The following is a 10988-nucleotide window of genomic DNA, read 5'->3' as shown; positions in this document are numbered from 1 at the left end:
CCAGCTTCCCAAAGGATTTCTCTCTCCCGGCAGCACAGACAGGGGCCCCGAGGCAGCGCAGACCCTGCCCGCGGGGGGGGGGGGGGGGGGGGGGGGGGGGCGCAATGCCAGGGCACATCCGAACCCGGCCCTGCGGCGGCACGCAGGTGCAAGTTTCTCCGCAGAGGCGAGAAACTTGCCTGTCGCTTCCCCTGCCTGCAGTCGCCGATGGCCGCGGGAGAGGCAGAAGAGCGGCCGCGCCCACCCGCGGCGCCCAGCTTACCCCGGGGACGATCTCCGTCGGATCTGGCGCCGTGGGTCGCTTCCTGGGGGGGGGGGGAAGGCGGCGGCGCAGCTCCGACAGCATCTCCAGGGCACGGCGGGAGCGGGAGCGGGGGGAGAGCGGGGGGGAGAGCGGGGGGGGGAGCGGAGCGGAGCGGAACGAGGCGGGCGGGCGGAGCGCCGCGCGCGCGGCGCCGAGAAGGGGCTGCCCGCGCCGGTGCCTGCCGCCGCCCACGAACCTGCCTCCCGCGCCCGGCGCCGCCGAGCGCCCCGCCCCGTCCCCACAGCGGGAAGCGGCGCGGCGAGACGGCGCTGCGGGCGCGGGGCGGGGGGTCCGGGTCGCGGCGGAGGTCGGGCAACAGGAAAGACGCCTCTCTGAGGCGAGGGGGCCTCTCGCCGCCTTCTTTAGTGTGGCCTCGGCTAAGTTCCGGTCCTGGCGGCGCCATCTTGAGTGTGGCGTCGGGGCGAACTTCCGGGCCGGGGCCGCCATCTTTAGTGTGGTCGTTCCGGTCCTGGCGGCGCCATCTTTACTGTGGGCTTGGCGGACTTCCGGGCCGGGGCCTGGAGGACTTCCGGTTGCGCTCTACTTCCGGTGACCGAGTTTACCCAAATTAGCGTCCCTCCTCGCTAATTTCTGCGCTTTCACCCCAAAAAATCTTCATGTTATTCCCCCCCACACACACCCCGGGAGAGACGGGAGACCGCGAGTCCCGCCCTGCCGCCGGAACCGGCCCTTAACTCGAGCAGGGAGCGCTGCACCGGCACGAGAGCCACTGCGCATGCGTCGCCGGTCCCGCTCCTGGCTGCCCTTACTTACCACGTGATCGCCGGCGTCTTGCCAACGACTGCGCATGCGCCGACGTCGCCACCTTGGCTTCCCCCCCACCCCGCCGCCCGACCGCCCGGCTTCGCTTTCTTACTGCGGCTCCCCCTACGCTTTTTCGGCTCCCTGGGGTTCCCCCACCCACATTTTCGGGTCCCCTTCTCACATTTTAGGGGTGATGACCCCGCAATTTACGGTTCGGGGGGGGGGGGGAGGAGAGGAAACGGGGTGCCCAAGAAGGGGGTTCTTTTTTTTTTTTTTTTTTTTTTCTTTTTTATTTCATTTTCATTTTATTTCCTTTTTAGTTTTTTTTGCCTTTTCTTTTTAATTTTCTTTTGTTTTTTATATTTCCTTTTTTATTTCGTTGATTTTTTATTCTCTTTATTTTTCATCTTCTCTCCCAGTGCTCCCCAGTAACACCCAGTGCTCCCCAACAACCCCCAGTAACACCCAGTGCTCCCCAGTAAACACCCAGTAACACCCAGTGCTCCCCAACAACCCCCAGTAACACCCAGTGCTCCCCAGTAAACACCCAGTAACACCCAGTGCTCCCCAACAACCCCCAGTAACACCCAGTGCTCCCCAGTAAACACCCAGTGCTCCCCAACAGCCCCCAGTAACACCCAGTGCTCCCCAGTAAACACCCAGTGCTCCCCAACAGCCCCCAGTAACACCCAGTGCTCCCCAAAAATTGACCCAAAACCGACCCAAATCACCCCAAAAGCTGACCCAAAACTGACCCCAAAACCTGACCCCAATCATCCCAAAAGCTGACCCAAAACTGACCCCAATCATCCCAAAAGCTGACCCAAAACTGACCCAAATCACCCCAAACAATGACCCAAAACTGACCCCAAAACCTGACCCAAATCATCCCCAAAACTGACCCAAAACTCTGCATTGATTTGGCATCATTTCCTCTCAAAAACAACATCTCCGATTTAGTTGATTGCTAAAGCCATCATTTTAAAATCATCTCAGGAATCCAAAGGGACTGGAAAACACACACAAATCATTCCTGCACCCACCAAATCATTAGGAATTGGAACCCCATTCCCTCATCTCTCTCCTTGTTCTTCTTGGCTGGAAAACCTGATGATCCCCACTGGCTATTTTTAGGCTGCTTTTCTTCCACAGCTCCTTTCCTCCCGGCTGAAACCTCCTGGCACATTCAGGGCTTATCAGGATATATTTGCTGCTTCCTGAACAGGAGCACACAAAACGCATTGAAGCCAAAGAGAAAATGACAAACCAGAAAAAAAAAAAAGAGCCAAAAGAAATGCTCTGCCTGCCTTGGTACGCTCTCTGCTTGATCATTCCAAAGGAGATTCTCCACGGATCAGAAGCAATTACCAATCATTTTTCCTCTGTAACAGTTAATGAACAACTTGGGTTTCTGTTGAGGGGCTGGACATGTCCAGTGAGGGTTCAGGGTCTGGTGGGTTGTTTATGGTGGATCCTGACCGGCCCAGGCCAAACCAAACCACCCCCATTGCTGCTCCATCCCACATGGAGAATATTGATACTGTCTAGAAATACTCCCCTTCCCTGCTACTCCATCCTTCCTTACACATCCGTGGAGCAGGTTTTCTCCACCCTTTGTTCCCAGCAACAGCTCTGCAGCCCAAATCCCAGCTCCCACAGACACAAACTAAACACACCTAAGGCGATGGTTCCATCAGCACCTGGAATTCCAAGCTCCCCGTTCCCTGGAATGCTCATCCCAACACTCACAGCAATCTCACCTCAGCCCACAGGCTCTCTGTCCTCAGAGGCAAACACAGCCTGCTCTGGCACTGCGTTTCCTCTCATTCCTGGTCTCCTGCAAACCCCCAGGGAAATCCAATCCCTCAGACCCTGCATCCCTGGACAGGAGGGGAACTGGAGTTTGACCCGGATCCCAGCACCCTGGACAAGTGTGTTCCCAGGAGCACAGGCCTGTGGCTCCATCCAGCCCATCCATCCCTCCTTTCCCCCCAGGGAGTCCCAAACCCTCCCCCAGCTCCCCTGCGTCTGTCCCCCGGCCCAGCCCAGCTCCAGGCTCTCCCCCAGCACTGTGTCAGCTCCAGCCCTGGCAGAGCTGCAAACACCCCCCAGCTTGGCCCCCCCGGGCTCCTGAACCCCCAAGCCAAGGCTCGGGCTCACCAACGAGGACCCACCTGCCCCACTCAGCACAGCCCAACCCCACAGCTCAGGGACCCCACGCTCACCCAGCCCTTTGCCCCTTCCTCTCCACCCTTCCCAGCACGCAAGGACCAGCCTGCAGTGGAAACAGAGCCAGTGCCCAGGGAGCAAATGCCAACAGCCAGGAGGAGAGAAACGTGTCCCTCTGACTTACCCCACCCCACGGGCAGCACCAGGTGCCCCCAGCGCCAGTCGGTGGGGCTGGAGCCTGTTGCCTTTGGCTGCTCACACCCCAACACATTTGGCATTGCTGGACCCAAGTCAATGATTTTCCCTGTCCTTAAAGAGAGGAGAACAAGAAAATTAAGTGCACTGGGGAAGTCAAAGGCTCTTGGCTTTCACCCTTCTCTTCTGATTACTCGCTACAGGCGTTTCTTCCCTAAAACCTGCTCTTACCCCCCCCCCCCCCCCCCCCCCCCCCCCCCTCCCCGCCCCGGCCGGTCCCCCGCCCCTGCCCTGCCCGGCGGCCCCGAGCGCTCCAGGCCCGGCCCCGGCCAACGCCTCGCTCTGCGCAGGCGCCGCTTCCCAGCCCGCCCCCGAGCGCCGGGCGCCGCCTCGCAGTCGCCGCCTGGCGGACACGGCCGGGAACGGCACTGCAGCCGCGCGGCCCCCCCCTTGCGAGACCCGCGGCGCCTTTCGCGAGGACGGGCCTTTCTTCCCTAAAACCTGCCCTTCCCTAGGAAAAGCTGGGCAATTCACAGAGTTGCTGTTTCCATCCCAGCTTCCCAAAGGACTTCTCTCTCCCGGCAGCAGCAGCAGCGGCAGCAGCAGCAGCAACGCTCCCCGCGAAGCCCTGACCATGGCTGGGAATTGACACACAACAAGCCAAGAGCATGAACTCGGCCCCAAAACACTCCACAACAAAACAATTTAGTCACCTTTGTGATTCCAAGGCAAAGCCCGAGAGGCCCAGAGAGCAGCAGCCCCTCAGCCCCAGCACGGCCTCCCCCGGGCTCCCCCGGCCGGGAACCGGCCTAGCCAGCCCCTGCTGTGCAGCACAGCAGGCGGGGGGATGACTTTTGGGACCCCTCCCTGGCCGCTGCAGAGCAATGCAGGCATCGGGGCCAAGTCCTGCCCAGCCCCCGGGCACTGCAGACAGTTCAGCCCCAGCAGCAGCAGCAGCGGGCTGTTCTGCCTCTTGCTCCCCTCTCATTTGAAACCAAACGGTGAGGAACAAGCCCCGGGCACAATCGGCACCGAGCAGCAAGGCCTGGGCTCACCAGAGGCCCGGGCCTGCCTACTCCAGGCTCTGGGCTTTCTTTGCTTTCTTCCGCCGTAATTCTCCTGCCCCGGCAAGCGTTAAAAGACACACTGCCCGCTGAGACGTGCCCCGAAACAGCCATCAGTTCCAAGGCCAGAAAATCTCAGGGCCACACTTCGAAACCCTGCCGCGAGGCCCCCGGAGAAGCCAAGGGGAGCTGGGATTCCCTGCAGTCCCAGGGAACCGAGGGGAAGGTGGGAAAGGGGCAGAGAGCAAACCCCCCCAGCTGCTTCTCCCTGCAGCCCCCAGGGCAGGTGCAGCGAACGCACACCGGTGTAGAGTTTTTAGGAGTGCTTTAAAATAAACTAAAAAACAATCGGTTTACCAAAAAATCCTTCTGCAGTCCACGCTGTCTAACAACTCAAATTGCTCACTAAGAGAACTAAAAAAAAAAATTGCAAGTAGTGAGACCCACATTGTAAATAAGTCTTTGCTTTAAAAACAAACAGAAAAAAGAACCCAAAACACCAAAACAGAGCTGTGAGGTGAACCAAAACATGTCTGGATAAGAACTAGTAATTGTAAGCTCTCATCTGCAGGAGCTTCGGCTTGTCAACGGTTCCCAGCTCCCACGTTGGGCGGAGTTTGTGATTTTAGCAGCCCCTCAGCTGCCCGGCAAGGCTTGTGTCCCACTCAAGAATGCTGCTTTTACCCCAAGTTCAGGTCTGGAAGCAATACATGGCGTAGCAGAGGACTGGATAGAAGGACCTACTGCTGCCACTCCCCTTGGAGCAGAAGCCACTGGCTGTGGGGAAATCCCACCTGAAGAAACTCTGGGGAAAAAAAAAAAGACAAAAACGTCAAGAATTTTAGGCCACAGGATCCATCCATCAGAGCTTGAAACAGAAGTCACAAAGGAGAAAACAAGCAGCAAATGATACCCCAAGGTTAAAGAGGCTTTTATGAAAAACATTTAAGAATTATAAACCTGAGGTAGAAATAGCAAAAACAAAACAAAACAAAACAAAACAAAAAAAAACCACAAAAAAAACCCAAAAAAACCTCTTATTAAAAAAAAAAAACACGACAGCACAAAAAGGTTTCTTGTCTGTAAAGAGTAAGCAGGTTAACACTAATGCCCCATGAAAAGGACTTTAATGCCACAAGCCTTCCACTACACAATGGATCAAGACAACAGGTCCAGCATCTGAACAGCCCTCCCTCCCCACAAGCAAGTTTTTACTTCAGACTTTTCCAGGCAACAAAATTCATGTTGTTGTTGTTAGGACAACTCCTGCACTTACCGGTACATTCTCCTCCTGGGGCAGAGCTGCCTTTCTCTTCCCCAGGCGCTCTGGCAGCTCACTGACACGCTTCTCCAGCACCGCTGCCTCCAAGCTGTGCTCCTTCCAACGCTCCCTCTGGTGCTGCAGTCCGGCATTCCGCTCCCGCTTCACTTTGTTCCTCAGCTGAAGAAATGCACCGAGCAGTGGGGCAGGAGGGGAAAGCAAGGAAAAGAAAAACAAATAAACTTTCAGGCAGGCAGCCACACAGTCCCGGCAAGAACGGGAGTGGTGGCGTTTCTTTCTGATGAGCTCAGAAAAGGACCCAACTGTCTCTGGAGCTCTTAAGAGTTGGGGGTCACAAGCTGGCTTTCCATTACCTGCAGCTCCTTGGACAGGCGGTGGGTGGAGCTCAGCTACAGCCCATGGGTTGTCCCGGTAACCACCAATTCCTCGGCCCTTCCTCAGCATCTCCGGCAGCCTGGGCAGTTCCTCTGCTTTGGCACAGCCGGTGCCAGCTCGCACTGCTTTGGCCGCAACAGGCTCTGCAGCTGGTCCGGCTCCTCCGCTGCAAAGGACGAGAGAGAGCACAAGAGCTGCCCTGAGGAACAGCCCAGCGTGGGCTGTTCTGCTCCCAGGGCAGCGCTGCAGGGCACCCAGAGAGCGCCCTGCCGGCCTCCAGAGCAGGGCTGCACAGAGCCAAACCTGCTCCTCCACCCGGCAGGTGCACGAGCCAAATCACCGGCACCATTCTGGACATTTGGTCTCCTCAGAGCGCCCACGGCAAGGGAAAAAGAACATTTGGTTCACTGTCCCGAGTATGGAAACAAACAAAACCACCAGACTGAATTCACCTGCCAAGCCAAAATTCACTGAATGCCTGCTGAACTCAGCAGGAAGACATTCCCTCAACCACAAGGCATCCTTAGGACGTTTCAAACTCTGGATTTAAGCCCTAAGAAGCCAGTGACAAAACACTCAAGCTGTTTCATTAAACTCAGCAGACTGGGAGGGCTTTCGAGGGTCTATGACAAACACTTGTCATCAGCTGCTCCCACTGTCAGAACTGTTCTAGCCCAGAACAAAAGGCTGAGAAATCAGGAAGAATTCCAGCCACTGCCAAGACTAGATCTCTCGGGGACAGTGCAGGGAAACATAGTCACGTGCTCCAAGATCTTGCAGATCCAAGATCTTAAAGGCATCCTTATAGGCCTCTAAACTGATGTTGATTTTGTGCAGTAGAACCCAAACAGAAAATAGGTTCTCCCCACAGACAACCCCCTCTGCTTTATCTCGATAGAAAGCACGAGGCTTCCTACTAAAACAACGTACTTATACAAACCAATCTCTTTTCATGCGAGGCAGGCTGGCAACGACAAGTTCTGCACAACACGGGGAGAGAGAGTGTGAAAAGCCAGGCAGAAGAAGACGTGTCGCTGTTCAGTCCGAGGTGAACCTTTCCCGTGCCGATCTCCCCCGGCCCCGGCGCGGCCGCTCCTTCCCGCCGGGCGCTGCCTCGCGGTCGCCGCCTGGCGGACACGGCCGGGAGCGGCACTGCAGCCGCGCCCCCCCACTGACCCCCCAAAGACCTCGGGGACTCCCGGAGCGCAGATTGGCAAAAATAAACGTCCTGCAAGACCGACGTTGCCTTTCGGAAGTATTTCCTTCATTTTTGAGAACGATAAAAGGCCCAATCAACAACAAAAGTTATTTCATCCCTTTGCCAAGAATAACCCTGCAGCTTGCCTTCCTTTCTGGGCTGACAGCAGACAGCTTGGATACCCTGACAAAAACATTAGACAACTCTCTCCAGCATTTCTTACAACCTCCTTAATCCTTCTCGTGGTAAAACCCACCCTTTCCATTTGATCAAGAAAAACCAAACCAAACCAAGGAAACCCCACCACCTGACACGGGTCACAAGTTACGGAAGAGACTCAGAGCCACAGGAGGAAGGCTAACAAACAGGTGAAGTTTCAAGGAAATCTCACATCTTCCAACATCCTGCTCATGTTGCCTACGCTGCCCCCTGGATATGACCCACTCCCAGGCATCTGCCCAGCAGCAGACACCACCGCTGCCCTCTCAAACAGCAGCACTTCAGCCACGAGCCACCACTGTTCCAAGAACCACAGCTGTAGATTGCCGTGCCCATCAATGACAGATGTGGCAACTAAGCCATGTCCACTGTCTGCTACCTGCCACACAGGACCCTCTTCTCTAAAAACAGCAGCTCAGCAGGCAGCACTACCATTTTCCAGAGATATCCTTACTCCCAGCAGTCAGGTCACACTTCAATACTTCACCAAGTCTGCGGGAGGACTTGCAGGGCCTGAAGGCTCACGCTAGGGTGTGGCACTTACTTGGTGTCCATGGAAACCATACGGCTACTACAGAATGTTTTCCCCTAGGAAACACACCCATTACACAAGTTACACATCTGACCAAAAGGCAGCAAGTGGCCTCCAATCCCACCAATTGTCTTCTTGCTGTCACCACATCCTTAGCCTTAGAAGGCAGGGGGAAGTCTACAGCTGTTGGAGCAGTTCCTGGGAACGCCATAAAACACCCTTTCTTTGGACTGCCCAAGGGCACCCCCCAGCTCCTGCCCAAACATCCTGTCCCGTCCCCATCGATGCCAGGAGCCCGCAGCCTTGGAAAACACACATTCCCGGGCTGCAGCTCCCAAGGGATGACGCAGCTATCCAAGCGCACGCCCGCGGGCAGGGGAGCACTCACCTGGGGGGCCGCCGGCCCCTCCAACTCCCCCCCCCGCGGCAGCGCGGCCCCTGGCCGCGGATGCCCCGCTCCCCCCGCTGTCCCGCCACAGGGAACGGACGGGCAGGACCCGGCAGTGCCGGGACACCGGGCACGTGCACCCGGGCACCGGCAGCAGCGGGGGCCGGTTCTCCCCGGCAGGGCCCGGGCCGGGGGGTGAGGGATTCCCTCCGCCTGGCGCGGCCAAGAAATCCGCCCGCCGCTCCCCCTGTCCCGGCCTCGGGGAGGCGGCGGCTCTCCGGGAGCACACGTGGAAGCGATGCCGCCTGCCCTCCGGGTGTGGCACAGCACAGCTGCCGTGACTCCCCTCTCCAAAGAGCTTCCACCGAGCAATCGCCGGAAAGACCCAAATCCCAGCATTTGGGGCCCTTTCAATGTTAATGTGAAACACCTCGTTCAACCGGACACGTCCCTCGGAACGATTCAGCCCCAAAATCGTGCTCCGTAAGCAGTGGACAAAATTTCCCTCCCGTTTTGGATTGAAAAGCGGTCCAGCAGGAGGCTGCCTTTGCCCACCCGAGCCGCCCCGCCCTGTCCCGAGCTCAGCTCAGCCCTCCAGAAGCCGCAGGACGGGTCATTCCCCGAGGAAGGGGGACTTACCGACGAGCCCCCACACGGAATGGTGCTCCTCCCGAGCGCTCCACAGTGAGCCCTGCCAGCCCCGGGAGCCGAGCGGAGCCGCGCCGAACCGAGCCGAGCGGAGCCGAGCGGAGCCCCCGCAGCCCCCCAGCCCCTCCCGCCCTCACAGCTCCGGGTCCCGCCGGTCCCGCGCGCCCTCCGCGACCCCCCGGAGCGCCGCCGGGCCTCGGAGCGGCGCGTGCGCAGAGCGAGCGCGGAGGGCGGGCGCGCGCAACGGGCGCGCGAAAGGCGGTGCGGGGAGAGGGGGCGGGGCCGGCGCGAGCCGGGGGGCGGGGCCGGCGCGAGCTGGGGGCGGTGTATTATGGATTATAATCTATTATCCGTATTATCCGTCTAATCTACTATCTCTATATCTGTAGTATGTATATTCCCTATTATCATCTATTTTCTGTATTATCTTTAATTATATTCTGTTATCTATATTATCCGTATTATCTATATTATCTATTATCTATATTATGTATTATAATCTATTATCTGTAATATCTACGTATTTTATATATATATATATGGATACATATATATCCGTAATCCATATTTTCTATATTGTCTATTATCATCCATTATGGGTATTATCTATATACCTATATTAGTCATTATTTATCACATAAAAATTATCTATAATCTATATATCTATACTATATATTATCACCTATTATCATCTATTACTTATATTATCAATTTTCAGATTATCTATATTCTTCTGTTATCATCCATTATCTGTATTATCTATATATCTATATTCTCTATTGTAATCCCTTAGTTGTATTATTTATGTGTAAATATTGTCTATTATCCATATTTTATATATATAATCAATTATCGATGTATCTATATAGTCTATTATCATCACCTATATTATCTATATATCTGTATCTGTCTATATCTGTATTATCTATATTCTCTAATATCATCTAATGTCTGTATTATCTATACATCTCTATTATCTACTATCCATATTATCTATATCTATTACCATCAGCTATAATCTGTATTATCTACATAGCCATATTAACTATATTATCTATAGATCTATATTATCTATTATCATCTATTTTCTGTATTCTCTATATCTATATTCTCTTTTTCCATATTATCTATATTATCCATTATCTATATATGTACACTATTATCTATACTATTATCACCTATCTTTCATTATCACTATTATCTATATTGTCTATACATCTATATTCTCTATTATCATCTATTATCTATATCTATAAAGCTTATCATCTATTATCTCTATTATCTATGATATCTACTATTATCTATATTCTCTGATATATATTATCTATATTATATGTATTATCTCTGATCTATATTCTCTATTATAATCCCTTCTCTGTATTATTTATACATCGATATTTTCTATTATCCATAATATCTATAATTCATATTATCTATATTATCTATATTATTTCTCATCTACTATTTATACTCTTTGTATAATTTCTTTTCTATACATCTACATTATCTATATATCCATGTCACCTGTTACCTATTATCTGTTAAATCTATAACTATTCTACACATTACTTGTATTACCGATATTATCTGATTTTCTATATATAAAATATATTTCATATATTCTAGATATCCTATATATCCTACAGATTAAAGATATTCCATATATTCCCTATATTCTATATATTCTCGATATAAAATATATCCTATATAAAAAATATATGCTATGTATCCTATACCTAATATATTCCCTATATCCTATATATGAAATATCTTCTATATATCTTCTATATCCTACAGATAAAATATCTTCCCTATATTCCCTGTATTCCACATGTTCCATGTATTCTCC

At 53.2% G+C, this 10988-nt stretch overlaps 2 long non-coding RNA genes across 2 annotated transcripts; both read right to left on the bottom strand.

Moving 5' to 3' along the window:
- Positions 1–635: 635 nt before the first annotated feature.
- Positions 636–3670, bottom strand: LOC135406481 (uncharacterized). Its single transcript, XR_010426282.1, has 4 exons — positions 3423–3670; positions 2830–3344; positions 1945–2286; positions 636–1898 (listed from the first exon to the last, which is right to left on the bottom strand). It is a non-coding gene; the product is annotated as an uncharacterized LOC135406481 (long non-coding RNA).
- Positions 3671–5537: 1867 nt separating this feature from the next.
- Positions 5538–9364, bottom strand: LOC135405085 (uncharacterized). Its single transcript, XR_010425732.1, has 3 exons — positions 9131–9364; positions 6133–6320; positions 5538–5938 (listed from the first exon to the last, which is right to left on the bottom strand). It is a non-coding gene; the product is annotated as an uncharacterized LOC135405085 (long non-coding RNA).
- Positions 9365–10988: the final 1624 nt, after the last annotated feature.

This window comes from Pseudopipra pipra, chromosome W (assembly GCF_036250125.1).
Source record: "Pseudopipra pipra isolate bDixPip1 chromosome W, bDixPip1.hap1, whole genome shotgun sequence".
NCBI classification, from domain to species: Eukaryota; Metazoa; Chordata; class Aves; order Passeriformes; family Pipridae; genus Pseudopipra; species Pseudopipra pipra.
This window is presented reverse-complemented; position numbering and strand designations above follow the sequence as displayed.